General features: G+C 45.8%; 1 long non-coding RNA gene across 1 annotated transcript in view; it reads right to left on the bottom strand.

Annotated features, from left to right (window-relative positions):
• Positions 1-11,617: 11,617 nt before the first annotated feature.
• The window catches only part of LOC133209838 (uncharacterized), a 32,471-nt gene continuing 28,888 nt past the window's right edge, over positions 11,618-15,200 (bottom strand). Inside the window, exon 3 of the long non-coding RNA XR_009724778.1 lies at positions 11,618-11,732. This is a non-coding gene — a long non-coding RNA (uncharacterized LOC133209838). The remainder of the gene's footprint in view (positions 11,733-15,200) is intronic.

Raw genomic sequence — 15,200 nt, 5'->3', positions numbered from 1 at the left:
AAAGTACACAGATTGCAAGAGACATTTGGAAAGCAAACAGCCAACACAAGACAACATTTTACTTTCAGGGCCATGTTCAGTCATTCTAAATTGTCAAGCAGCCCCTCTGCCAAATATTTCACCTTGGGTGTCTCCCTGCTCAACACCATACTTCAGTCTCAGAACAAGTCCTCAGAGACATGGTGCCAATCAGTACTAAGGGCTTAGGAGGAGCTCAAATGCACTTCAAATGGCAGGGATCTTTATTTACCTACTCATTTACCTAAGCTGTACAGTTAGCTAATAGCTTGAATGGCACTTTGAAGCGAGAAAGCTCTAGACAGACGATCATTAGAATTAGTCATATGAAGACGATCATGAAGAAAAGGCTCTTTTTAAATTTTCCACCAGGTTCCTATAAAGCCAGAATCTCCAGGTCTAAAAGAGCATTAGCTCACAAAGGAATGATAAAAGCCTGATCTTTAATAAAAAGCCATCAGGGCTCAAAAATCATACCTAAGAAATGATAGAAAGGCTTGCCTAGAAAGAGATTTTAAAAGTAACAACAAATTCATTTGGGATCCTTCAGACTTGCCTGCAAGCCTTGCAGTCACCTTCACAAGAGCTCACACCCACACTACAATTATACAAGCCTTCCTCTCTTGCAAAATCAAGCAGAAAATGCAGTCTATCATGAGACAAGTAATAAAAACATGAGACTTAAAGCTTTACCCTCAACACTGATACTATTTCCAATATGAGATACCTTTTCCCAGCTTTATCATCCAGGAAATTCTACCCTTTCCTTCTCATGTGAGGTTGATGGCTGCTGAGGACTTCCTACAGCTCACCAAAGGGCTCAGCACATGCAGGGTAGAGCATCAGATCAACGTTCTTGGCTGAGTGGATAAAGATACAAATAAAACAAGCCACATCCAAAAAAAAACCTCTGGCAACCCAGTAGAAAGCTAATAGTCATTATATTCATCTACAGGATGTGAACTTTCCCTGTCCTTACTGATTTCTCTTATTAAGTAATCATCAAGAACTGATAGGAATTTTCTGCAGGAAATGGGAGTACAATGTGTTCATAAGAAAAACACCAATAGAGCAGGTAGTCAGTATAAGACACTTGACATTTCAGGAAATTAAGTTATACTGTGATCCCATCTTATAAGTTCAGCAAGACCCACGAGGGAACTCTTTGGAGACCTGCTGTGCTTTCATTTCAAATGTGACAGCTACATGGGCTAATTGAGGGCAGTAGCCATGTGTGCTGTCACAGCCATCCTTCTGCCCTTCCTCTCTCCCAGCAGCTCTTACCCTGTTCAGAGGCTGCATGTCTAGGCCAGCTTTGTCCTTTTGATGCTGAGCATGCTGTTCTGGGGGTGAGAGAAAAAAGGATTTGCAAGGTCAAAAAAACCCCAGTGAAAACAATAGTAGAGTTTCAGAGAAAGCCTCAGACCTCTGTCAAACAGAGCTGAACATATATTTTGGGATGCAAAGTTCAAAGCCTGAAGCATCTCACCCCTGGATGACAGATCACTTTAGGATGGCAGGCATTGCAAGTATAAGCTGGGAAGCCAGGGTCAAGCAGTAAACAGATGTATAGGTAGCCTTCTCTACATCATTGCCAAGAGGGCAGAAAGGAGGAGGTTGAGCAACAGCTGTATTTGGGCCAGCTGTATGAGAGATGGAGAGACAACAGTCCTGAAATTAAGGGAGCAGCCATCAAGGCTGGGGTTTGTTCTGCAATATTCCTGGAGACGCTCCTGCTGATAGACACAGGGACAGGTGACAGTAAGACCACCTTATACAGGACAGGAGACCACCTCATACATTCGCCTGAGACAAGGTTGAAATCTGTTGGGGAACCTGTGAACTGCCACCCACAGGTTTGTGCTCCAGCAGGCTCTCACCTGCTAAGGTGACAACAGAAAGACAGCTATAGCAAAGAAAAGATATTCTTCCTTTGTGAAGCGGACAGAGAAAAGAGGGAACGTTGGAAGATCCTGAGGTCTGTACTCAGCCCATCTCTCAGCGGAGTGCCATGCACTGTCTGCTGGTTGCAATCTGCTTTGAGAGAGTAAGGGCTGCACAGGAGCAAACACAGTTCACGGCCCTAAGGCTTTTGGCTGCTCCCCGTGTGTTCTCATCCAAAATGTTGGGCATCATCTACACTCTGGAAGAGTGCCACCAACATGGCAATCCACCCTTGCTTTGCCGTCCACAAAACAAAGGCCTAAGAAGCTGAAAAGACCTGCTTGATATCACCCAGCTGGTCAAGAGAGGACCAGGAAGCAATCAGTGCTACCCCGTCCCCGTCCTCCAAGCAGAGTTCCTGTTCCTGAAAGAGGAAAAGTCAAAGACAAATCAAACCCAGCAAACTCCAGACAATGAAGTGTTATGAAACTGTAAAACAACCCAGCTACAGGCCAGCCTAATCAAAGAGCAGACCCTTTGAGAAAGGGGTATTGACATCCCCATCACCTTCCATCCCCTGTAACATCTGCTCCATCGTTTTCAATGGGCTTATACAGGGAAGTCACGCGAAGGTAAAACAATTAAGACACTAATGCTGCAAACATTCACCTCCATGTAGGTGTGGAAACCTTCAAGTTTCCTTTTTATTATACGGATGAGATCCTGCTTTTCACTGGCACAATAGAAAATAGCCACAAAAATTCCACACACACAGCATCAGACCCCGCGACCAGCCTCGACATGCAGAGCGTCAGTAATAAAACACACCCCTACAGGGATTTAGCACTTTGGCTTGTGCTCAGCTGGGGGACTTGGGCAGGACTTTCACTCTTCAGATATTAAAAAAAATATTAATTATAATCAGCTCCATCATTATTTCAACCCCCGCAATTCCCCTTCTCTGTTAGCAAAGGGGAAGGGAGCCATGTGCTGTTGGGATCGTTGGTTTGCATTAACAAGATGGGGCCAACTGTCAGTGTGTGTGTATGTGTGTATTGCATCTGCCCTGGAAATCAAACAGCAGCTTTTGAAAGGGCATCCTGGGAAGGGCCCTCCGGTGCCAAAGGAGAAATTCAGGGAAATACACTTTTATTAAAACAATGACAACAGCTGCTGCATGTACTTCCTTATGTACATATGCAGACACATCCCGCTTCCTGTCCATCGCACACATTCCCTCTGCCGCAGACACTTTTGCACAACCAGGTGACAAAGTAGTTTTCAACTTACATCTATGCGGGAGACATGTTCCTTCTTTTACCAATACACTACACATTCCCGATGCATTTGTTTCCCTCACACTTGCCATTTTCAATGAATGTCCTGCCCTGTTCTGTCCCAACAAAAGAGAGTCTCCAAAGTGCACATTCAGCACCACAACAGGCACTGCTTCCAAGAGCGCAGAGGGTCTGAAATAGCCAACCAAAGCACAGACTTCTCAAGGATTCCTGAAATGCTCTCCTTTATTATACACTCTCTTTTCCTCCCTTTCTGTCTCTTCCCCCAAACAGAAGTGGTGGTGTCCTGAGTACCCTCTAATCAATGTTTAAGTGAACAGTAATGCACCAAATTTGAGACTTAGATCTCTGCCAAACATCCCTGTGCACATTCATATACACAGGAAAATAAAACAACAACAAAAACACCAGCTCCCCATAAAAATTTGCAAAGCTGCTTCCGCAACGCCTGAAAACCTTCTCCCCTAGGGTCTTGGTTAGACTAGTTGCAAGGTGCGATTCCTGATTTTCCACTACACCCTTCCATTGCATTTTCACTTTCTCCTTCTAGCTCTACTCCACCCACATGTCTGTGCTATCCCACTTTGGCATTTCATCTGGCTTCTAGTCTGCAAGCTTGACTGGGATGGTCTCCTTGTCAGCTGTAACATCCACCAAGACAAAGGCTTCAAGAAGGCACCTGTGAACCCATAAAACCAAGGGGACATGGAACTATAACTGTCTTTTACTGAAAAGCGTGCAAAGAGGCAGGAAAATGAAGACACACTGGTGTTCCTCCCTCCTCCTACAAGGAGGTGTTCCTCCTCCTCCTCCTTCCAAGTTTACCTGCAATGCAAACAGAGTTCGGGAAGAGCTCAGGGCTCCAGACAGGACTATGAGCGGGCCAGGCCATCCCTGGACAAGCTGGATGGTAGCATACCTCTATGCTACCACAGGTGGCTGAAGGGCTTAATCTGAAAATTGATCCAGACAGACAATTACTAGGAAGGTGGGGTTCTGATACATGATGGAGGGAAGACTACAGATACACAGCACAGGAACCTAACAGAAAACCCACAGCCTAAGACTGCTAGCTTCATTTTCACCTTCAGTGTCTCTGCTTCCCCTCACCTGATCCTGCACCCTGCCCCAACCGAACAGGTACCAGATGCTGCTCTTCAGGTCTGTTAGCATGACGCCTTTGCTATATGCACGTGTTGGTAACCGCACTTGCATGCAAAGCAGGACAAAATCCAGCCTAGGCTTGAGAGCACTCTTCCAAGGTTACTGAAGACTACATTACAGCTTGCGGACACCACCTTGCAATGGGGCACTGTGATGTTACAGCATATGTGGCAAATGCCATCTTGCTCAAGGAACACACTTACTTTGTTATCCTCTATAACTGGTCTGTCCATGAGAATGGTCTGTTTCTGCTACAGCCAACTCTTTGTTTATTTGGGGTGTGTTGGGAGGAGCAAGAAGGCATGCTCCAGGCAATTGCCATTTGCCTTTGGGCAGGATGTCCTCTCCCTTCACACAGACACACTCAGTCCCTTCCAAGCAGGCTCTAGTACAAGAAACAGAGGGACATTCCAATCAACACCCAGACTAAGTAACAAGAAAGTTGGAGTTTAAGCACTCTTCTACTTAGACTTGCTTGGGAAAAAACCTCTGTAACTCACTATGCCTCAACTTCTCCATACAGAAATTGGAGAAATATAAGACTTAAAAAGCTCAAAAAAAAAAAAAATCTAAGAAGAACAAGGATTAAATGGTTGCTAATAAACCCCCAGTAACTCCTCACTCGCCCCAGCAGCATCTGTCCACATGCAACGGATATCCAACTAGCCCTGGTAAAAAGGCATCAATAAGCAGACAGAAAAACTTTTGACCAGCCATCGTTCTGCCAGTGGAAGCTTGCAAAATGCTCAAGCACGTTCAACAACAGCGCTTCAGCTCTGAGACATGAAGAAGGGTAAGAGCATCGAAAGTGGGCTTGTAGGGGGATTCACAAAGGTCTCTCAGAAACACGACACCTAGATGGGCAAAGCATTAATGTCTGTGAAATGTTCTGTTATGTAGGGGCAGAAAATTGGCTGAAGCTGTGAAAGATCTAGCTCAGCAGCTCAGTCTACTGCCCAAAATAACAAGGTGGTGGCATCTGGGATCCTCCCCCACCAAGCCCACCAGCAAATGCCCCAGCGATCCCAGTGTGTGCTCATCCCTGTCATCACGATTTGCTGGGCATTAGTGGTGGACAGCACCCCACCCTGAGAAAACATGGGGCATTCTTGGCACTTCTCCTGAAGGCAAGGTCATCAGACACGATGATGAATTCTTTGCCTGCCTATCCACAGTGGTATGCAGGGGAACACAGTCCTGCCCCAAATAAGAGCCAAGTTTGATTAGGGCTGATCACTCTAAGATCCTTCCTACAAGGATCTTGCAAAGAGGGAGTTACTGGCCACCCAAAATGATCCCAGAGACCAGCACATGAAGTCTTGTGGGTAATTTGGCCAAGTCTCCCAAAGATACAAAGCAGAGCAGCACAACCCATGAGAACAGACGCTATTTCTGTTTGGAAGTGCAGTGGAAAGTGGCACTTCTCCTAATACCCTACAACCCAGCATGCACAAGTCACCACAAATGGACATGGCAGAGCCTTTCAGGCATCCCTTCCAACTTGGCACTGACTTGGCCCTTGGAACAGAGAAATTCTGGCCCTTTCCAAAATGATCCGCCTGACACAAGGCCCGAATACTTGGCTGAGCAGAGCTGGGATCCACCCCTGTTCCCCTTCAGGCACCCTCTGTGGGACCTGAAATGGGTCCTGTCTTCTCTGCGCTTCAGCTCTCCACTGGGGACAATGGCCCTTTCTCACCTCAAAAGACAGCTGTGCCCAAACCCATTAACACTGAGAGGACATTCTGGTAGCATGCTGATGGCCTCATCCCACCCAGACACTTCTTATGAGGATTTTCCTCCTTTTGCATAGCGATTCCATCACAGATGCCTTACAGATCTGCTGAGGCCCACAGGGCTCTGGAGTAAGCAGGAAGGCAGAAGCCAGGCCAGCACGCAAGGCCTCCGTGGTGCTTCTATACCTCCAGTAGTCCTGGGAAGCGGGAGTCTCACTTCATCAAAGATACCCACAAAATGATGGTTCCTAGTCCAAACTGTATTTATTTTCCCTGTGTGCAAAATGCATCTCAGCCTTATGTGTTGTCTTTCTCTTCCTGTGATAGAACCCCACCTGCTTCAGCTGGAGAGCAACAAAGGAAACTACAGAGGCAGTGAACGTTAAGAAAAAACTATCCTAAAGCCTCCATACACATGCTTTTTCACTACTGCCATCTGTTTTGCAAATGCAACAGCCTAAACTAAACAACCCCCTGGTAGCTAAATTCCTTGCTTCTCAGAAAGTACATGCACCCCTGTGCCAAAGTAAACAATCTCATGGCTAGTTTACATCAAAAAAGTGCACTAATTTCATTGTAAGCAAAGTAACAACAAATTGGTTCTCAGCCTGCCACAGAACACTGTAGGAACACCCCTCTGTGAAAACAGGAGTAAACCATACTGGGACCCTCAATGCACACTCAGCCTGGCATCCTTACCTTCAAAACAGTTTAGGAAGTACAAACCTGTTTTTCCTACAGCTATCACATAGATTACATGCCAATGAGCTTCCGTGCTGTTGCTACAGGTTTAATGGTGGTTCAGTGAAAAAGGTAGCAAGGATCATTCACTTAATAGAGTGAGAAGGAATTATATGGTCCTTTGGCTGGCTGTGCAGAAGAGCTGGTCATGAGCTGGTTGGGAGCTGCATCAGGTGCAGGATGCCACTGCAACACAGTATCTCTACCACCATAACTAGCAATATGATGATGCAGTGATGAAATAATAAAAGGGAAAGGACTGTGCTTTCTTGCCTTTTTCCTTGGGTTCATGTGTAAGCACTGAATTCTGGGATGTGAGCAAGTGTCCACCAACTCAATCCAAAACTGATCCTCAGCCAGTGCAGATCACCACCCAGAGAGCAGAAGGGGCCAGGGGAAAAGATGAGTCTCCCATTCTGACTTATGACAGTGAGTTGGTCTGGTGTTGGCTCTGATGATTCCTGAACTGGGGAGCTATCTCCTTCAGGACGAGTCCTAGAGCCACAGCTCCAGCTGGAGTCTCAGTTTGGCTAGATGCAAGCTGAGGAAAACCCTTCTTAGATGGGGACAATAGTCCCACCTGGAGCTTGGCTTCAAGGTCTCAGGATTTAAGGTCCACTCTCTCAGTACATCAGCTGAAATTCAGCTCTTTGTAAAGATACGCTTCAATGCATCCTAAGTGAAATCAGCTGAAAGCCCACCTTCACACTGAAGGAAGAATACTCGAGACGCTTTTCCACCAGTTGAGAAACAAACTCTAGTTAGACCTGTGCTATTTTCCTGAAGAGGCACCAGTGTGCAGCTTGAACTCAGTAGCTCCTGCCAGAGCCCAAACCTGGCGGATTTGTACAGGTCACTCATTAACTGGCTCCAGTACCAACTTCTTTCAAGTTGTCTATGCTCATGGCATGTTTCAATTACCAGAACCCGTAAAAAAAAGAGGCTTTTTGATCAGGACTATAAAGAGCTGCAACATAACTTCATGTCTCAGAGCATTAGCTCACTCGTATCACTGCCAGGAGGAGTATAAGAGATGCCTTCCATGGAGCAGAAGGAAGCTGCTCAATGGCACTCCCCCCATGGATCAGTATGGTGCTTTGCAAATGCTGAAAAACACACACACCCCAGAGAAAAGAAAAAGAAAAGCCCTCTCTATACTCACTTCAAAGTACATTGATTTGGAATCAAAATGCAGAGAACAGATTATTCTCACATGCCCCAGCTCCTGCAGAGACCCGTGTAAACCCACATGGCACCCCAGGGCTAAGTGCAGAGATTTGGGAGACAGTCTGAATCCCAGGGGCCTTGCTAAGTACCACAGACAATTCTGTCTGGTAACACTTACAAGCCAAGGAATCAGGGAAGATGACACATTAAAAAAGAGCAATAGAAAAAATATATTTTTTTCCTCTCATTACACCCTCCTGGAGGTGGCATACTGTGGACAGTAAATGAATTAAAAATCTATTGCAATGTTTTAGACACATTGATTATTTGATGGTCTCCTGTTAAATCAGTGGCTTTAAAAGCCCTTATGTGAAGGACATAGCTGAAATAAATAGAGCTCGTGCTTGGACATAGGCTGTGCTGGCATAAATCAAAACAAGTTTATGGGTAAGAACAGAATTAAGAGTGGGTATGAAGAGTATGCAAAAAATACTCAGAACAGCTTACAGATTTAATGCATTCTGCTGATAGTGGTGTGTTGGGAGGTTATTTATTTAATCTAGAGGTGGGCATACAGAAAACCAGAAGTAGGTAAGGCTAAACTAGATCCCACTGCAATTTGAGGAGGTTTGCCTATCAATTTCTATAGCTTGGAGCACTTGCTTCTGAAAGCAAAGTTCAAATGAATACAGCCCAGGTGGCACTGTACAGCGCCCACTTCGCTAATCTTCATGCTGGAGCAGCCAACAAATTGGCAAAACTAGTTCAGAGGGCAGTCAGGGGAGGGACAGAAGCAGCACACGATTGCCTTGGAGTTACCCAGAGTTATCTACACATCACGCTGTATGCTCCCTGCTTCTCATAATTAGAGTGTCTAGACAGGAGATGATGCTGGTGAAGCAGCAAGTAAAAAGGTTTTGCAGTTTTTCAGAGGAGCCCAGCTAAAGCAGTGATTGCAACAGAGTGATAGACACAAGACTTGCAGAACCTAGCTGAGATTAGAGCCAATTTTGATCTGTGTAAGGGTCCTTTCATAACCCTTTACATCCCCAAAAAAGCTGCTGAATCAGAGCAGTGATGGCTCAAGCACTCAGGAGAGCTCAGAGCTTTTGAACCAGCCTCAAACTGGAGGTTTCTCCAAAAATAATTGCAGCTGTGTCTCAGCTTTATCCAGATGCAGGCATTTAGCAGCCTCAACTTGTGTAAACCAGCTTCACTCCACTGAAGTCAACAACAATTGACACCAGCTGAGAATCTGGCTCTTGGTGTGGTTTAAATATAGTCTGAAGAAAGAGAACTTACAGAAGGATTGCCCAATTCCTCATGTCCATTTCCCCCTTGGGGTAAGGATGAATAAGATGATTTTTTTTTTCTTTTTAATTTAGTTTCAGTTATTTTTAACAACAGTATTATGAGTTCGCATTTATTACAGCACCTTCTATCCTCCAAGAGCTAGGCTGCCTTCCAGGCTTCACCAGGAATCATGGAGAGAGATGGACATGGCACCGGAATGGAGCCACCTCTGGATGCAACACAGGGGTTGCTCAGCACACACAGAAACCTGGCCACAAACACAACAAATCATTGAGGGGACTAAAACAATTTAGCTTCACCATTGTAAGAGCAAGCCTCAGACATTTGCACAAGGAAGCAATCCAAGCAGCCGTTTCAAATCCTCCCTTGAGCTGGCCAGGAGATGGACATGATGTTTTTACAGCCATGCAGGGCATCATGATTACACACTGTGGCCCTACATGTGAAACACAAGGCCTGATTACCACACATACTGCTAGGAAAAGGCAAACATGAATGACCTTTGAGAAAGGAAGAGTAGCTAGATCACTCCTACTGTGACAAACCAGGGCTCTGTTGGCATTCCCCCATCTCTTTAGTTCAAACATGCCTGCAAAGCTAAGGAATATGACTCTGAGGCCAGTTATATAGCAATCTTCATGTGCAGCATTATAAGGTTGTGATTTTCTGAAACTTCAGCCACACTGCAGTGATACTTATATCAATATCTAACCAAGGCAGTGGGGTCATTGGTGCCAGTGGCAGCAGAGATTTACTTCAGAGGAGTTTCAGAAAGCTCAAAGGTCTGATATGTGTGCTTGGGAGCAGGTGGGATAGTTGCCAACTCTTTTTCAGTATGAGAGAGAAAGTGGGAAAATATAACAGGGAAAATGAGTTGTCTCACGGGCTTACATCTGTGCAATTGTGCTAGAGGAAGAGTGACAGCAGCACCAAGTTTTTTCAGCACCGGTATGGTCCACTTTTTCTGGGCTCAGACTAGGAAACTACAGCCCACTTAGATGCTGCTATATGGGAACTGCTCAGAAACAGCATCTTCCAGACAGTTCCCCTCAAGCCACCACAGAGCAATAGAAATCCAGCAAATAAAAGCTGTAGCCACCACCCAACTGCTCCATCAAAGAGGCAAACTCTGGCCTCTTAAAAAAAAAGGGGGGGGGGAGAAAAAGAAAACCAATACAAACCAAAAAACCCCAGATCCATTAATGAAAAATAAAGCACAAGGCAAGGGGTGATGAAAACAAATAAAACTGAGACTGTAAAATGCCTGGTATGTAAGATGTGTTGAAACTTGCTGCTGACAGCAGCTTCAGCAGACATTCACATGCAGCCATTCATAAGATGCACAGTAATTACCTTCTCTGGGAGGCTGTATTATGATGATTTCTTTAAGCAGAGCACAATATCTCTAGCAACAGGATATAATTACAGCAAAGGATATGCCTCTTAACCTCCCCCCCCCCAGCCAGCTCAGGGAGAGAGCTGGGAGCCAGGGGCTCTGTGGGGAGGGTGAAAGTAGTTTACCCTGTGTTACTGTGCTCATTACCTATAGCCCAGCACGCTTTTGATGGGAGATTGCGGTGGCATTGCTCTCAAAGGAACCCAGCCTCTCTCCCCCTCAGCTTAGGGTGGAAACACTCCCAACACTGCAGGACTTTGACAGAGCTGGCAACAGCCACCAGGCCACCGGAGGAGTCCAGCACAGCCAGCCTGCTCTGGGCCGGCACCTCAGTGGTAAATAAGTAAATACCAAAAATAAACAGGCAAGGGAATGACTCAGAACTGGAACGTGCTGGTAGTGCTGTGAGGCAGCAGGGCTTCCCACCTCCAGAGTGGGGCCTTGCTGGCCCCAAATACTCCGCTGCAGAGCCTCTTTGGAGAGCCAGCAAGCTCTAGGGAAAGAAACAAAGCTCCCAGGTAAGGACAGTCACCATGCCCATTATGGGCCGTGGTGTCTCCAGGGCACTGATGCCACCTCCTGGTGATTACCTGGGCCACCTGCAGCAGCCACAATGCCACAGTTGGTCCTCCCAGCTCAGCTCCCTGGGGCTGGCTGTTCTGTTCCACTTCCACAGCTTTCCTCCAGAGAGGCACAGGAAATCCTATTGCTGCAGCTGCTGGGTTAATTTACACAGGGTCCAGAAGTAGAGAAAGATGCAAACAGTGACAAAACCCTAAGAGCTGTGCACTCAAGCCAGGGGCCTCAGTCTCTCACACTGCTTCTATCCATGCCTGGTACTCACTTTTCCAGATTTCTCTGTGATGGTGAAGTGGCCAACGCAGTCAACAGTTGCCAGTGAGATTTGTTGTACTGGGAAATGGCTCAGTGAGGTGAAGTTCCATTTGCAGACCAGCAGATAGGGAGGCTGTGAGCATCATGACTTGCTCCTTCTAATTATTTCAATCATCAGTCCTAGGGGGGAAAGAAAAAGGTTAATTCCTGGCCCCATGTCTCTCCACCGCAAACCAAAAATGCAGTGCTGCATCTGACCCTAGGCTCTGTTGTTTCTAGCCCACACACTGATTATCTGAAAGTCAAAATGAGAGCTCAGCCTTCATTTTCCAAAATCCTCTGCAGTAGCAGTGCTCAGTGGCTCAGGCTGCCCATGCCAGGCACTAAGAGCAGAGAGCCTGGGATGTTTTCAGAACCCCTTTTCAAGATTTCAGACAGGTTTACTTCCCATTCCAGGATAGAGGATGGTTTGTCGTTGTTTCTTTTTTTTTTTTTTTTGCAGATGAGAGACTGGAAAGCTTGTGTAATGCGAAATAACTAAAATTAAAGAATAACCAACATTTTCCTCACTAGTCTGGAAATTGCATTACAAGTGGGAGTCAGCTTGGTGCAAGTTTGCAAGCTGTGATATCAGTAGGAGAATTTCCCTTCCTATTTACAAAAGGAAATGAATTTTGCATCCACCGGATGGCAGTGTAGGGAGAGTATTAGTCGTAGTATTATTTTCCTTTTAAGACTCTCAAAACTGATTGCAGGCGCAGCAATTCATTGCTTATTAAGATCTCCCAGCATTACAACCAGGCAAAAAATCTAGGTCTCATTAATAAACCATCTTCTAGGATCTCCATAAGAAGACAAACTCTGATTAGCCAAGATTGTTCAATGAATGATTTGTCTTGTCTGACAAAAATAAATGATTGTTTGGAAGAGAGTGTGCTTTAAATAGTTCACTCTTTATAACAAAACCAAAGACTTTAGATAGAAATACACATAGTAAGAAGGCAGTATTTCCATTTCAGGAGGAGGTAACTTCATGCATCAGGCTAGCAGGTGCTAACTGTAAACAACGTTTACCTTAGAGTTCAGACACTGTGGGACCGAATAATTTTGAGCCTGAAATGGCAACATTTTCTGCAGTTTCTGTTGTGAAAACATTTCAATGAGCAGAAAGACTATACGACTCTCAGACATGGCAGGAGATTAGTTATCAACTGCAGGGAACAAATTTTGTTTCCTGCACAGCATAAAGTTCTAAATAATAAGGCTGAATGTTAAAATCTAGGTAAGTAATATTAGTGAGATCCATCGTATCAACAAGACGATTGGCCCAGAGTAATAAGCGCTGGAAAATCAGCACAAAAAAAAGCCCTGGGGAGCCAAGCCACAGGCTACCCTGTTGCCACTAGAGGGCAATAGCAATCAAGCGACAAAAACCTCTCGAGGCGAGGAGCTGTTCGCGAAGGTCCGGTCGAACATGGCCAAGCCGCGTTTCCCGAGGCAGCCGCAGCTCCCCGCCGAGCTCTGGTCGCGGTCTGCGGCGCGGCTCTCCCCGGGCAGCCCCCCGGCCCTGCCGTCGGCGCGCTCGACCCCCGTGCGGCAGGCAGGTAGCGCCTGCTGTCAGCCCCGGGGTTTGGTTCGCCTGGGTTAGCTAGTGGAAAATATTCACAGATGGTTTTCGTCTAGAAAAACAGCCACAAGTAAAAGAAGTACTTTTACCGGCATGTGTTTCAGCATCATCAAATAGGTGGTCAGATGCCGCTCTGAACAGATGATTGATCCAACATAACACATCATTCAATTCCAGATGTTGCAGAGAGTGAGAAAGGGAGATGGAAAGACTTTAGCAGCCTCATGCATTTGGCTTACTGCAGGGAAGGTTTGGAGGTGATTTGATCTAAATCTATTAATGTTTCTCAGTGGGGGACTGTGGGAGATGCTAAAGGACTCCAAGAATCTAACAAACAAAACTATAACTAAATCCAGAAGCTCAAAGTAAAAGCTGGATAAAATCAAACTGCAAATAATATGAGCACTTAAAAATTAAAACTTGCAATAATGTCAGGAGTTAATCACTTGAACAAATCATGTAGGGGAGAGTTTTATTCTCCACCCTTTGAGCTCTTACAACAAGATTTGCTGTCTTCCTAAAATATGTGCTGTAGCGTAACAGTGAATTATTAGCCTCGATGCAGACATTACGGGTACAGGTCTCGTCTGAATGAGGCAGAAGGTGAGACTAGATTAGCAGCACGGTCTCTTCTTGTAATTACAGTCCACAAATATCAAGGTTCTTGTCACAGAGAATTGTCTTTCAGCTGTAGGGGATGACTCCCACCTTTGCAAACTCAACTTCACAGGCTGTGTCAAAGCAGCAGTGACAGCATCTCCAAGGACTCTGCCACACAAAAAGCAGAGGTGGCCTTCAGCTAATGCGGTGCCTTCTATTGTCCAGTCATTACCTGTCTCTTCAAACAAAAAGACCATGAGCATGAAGAAACTATTGTCTACACCAGCCTGCCCAGGGCCAACACCTGGGCCATTCTGTACCTCTGGTGGGGTACTAGTTCCTGGGCTGTGGCACCAGCTGAGAAGACACTCAGGGCAGGAACTGGTATGTGGGATTCATGAAGATGTGGGACACTTTCAATGTTTTGAGACTCCAGAGGTGTTAGTAATTCAGAGGTCACGTAGCCCAGAAAGTAATGTCTGCAATGCCTGCCCTTTTACTTCTCAGTCATGGGCCACAGGGAGATCTTTAATGAAGGAGAAGGAATGGATACAGCTCCCTGGGAGTTGCATGTTGCACAGACAACACAGACTTGTGACTCAAGCATCCAAAAGCATCATGACACTGAAACACCCCCAGCCTCAGCCCAGCCCTTGTGTCCTGCAGAACAGACAACACCAACATAAACAAAAGCTCAGTCTTTCCCATCAGAGACACAGATTACTGCTATACCAGCTGTAAACTGTTTCCAACCTAACCAAATGTCAGTGCTTAACAAGGCTGGACAGTTATAAAACAGAATGTGATGACAGCACACTGGTCCTTACAATAACTTAGGGGTATTTCTCTACAGAAGCAGCATGAGGTGGTACAGGAACAAAGCAGGTAGAGAGTAGAAGCACACAGAGCTTGTTTCTCACGCTCCTCTGCAGAAAAAGAGCTTGCAGAAACTTTTGAGTGTTTTGTCAAGGCTCAAAAGTTCTGTCAACAAACAAGGAAGTTTATTGGGAAACAGCACAGACACAAAGGAAGTGGCACACTGCACCAGGCTGGGGATGATGGGCCTGTGCTGAAGTGGGAGTGCTGGCCCAGGTGACTACACCTGCCACAGGGAGGGGGAGCTTAGCATGCTGGGCTATTTGCTCACTTTTCTGAATTGGAAAAAGGTAAAAATCCCACCAAATTAAGGCAAGAGGACTTGATGTGAAGAAGGTGGCAAAAACATGTTTGAACATTGTACTGTTTTGTAGGACAGGATATGATCTGGTCCAACCTCCTCCAAACATCTGCAACAACTCTCACTCTTCTTCCTCACACTAACCCCAGTCTCATGTAAGAACCCTAAGATGTCACTCCTGCTTTCTTCAGGCTTGAATTCCCACTTGTGTGCTCACATGTGATTCTAATGTCTGCAGCCTGCT

The sequence above is a fragment of the Neopsephotus bourkii genome, unplaced genomic scaffold, assembly GCF_033783945.1.
Source record: "Neopsephotus bourkii isolate Nb327-2 ecotype Australia unplaced genomic scaffold, CSIRO-AGI_Nbou_v1 NB_369, whole genome shotgun sequence".
NCBI lineage: Eukaryota > Metazoa > Chordata > Aves > Psittaciformes > Psittacidae > Neopsephotus > Neopsephotus bourkii.
The sequence above is the reverse complement of the archived record's forward strand: the minus strand, read 5'-3'. Positions and strand labels throughout refer to the sequence as shown.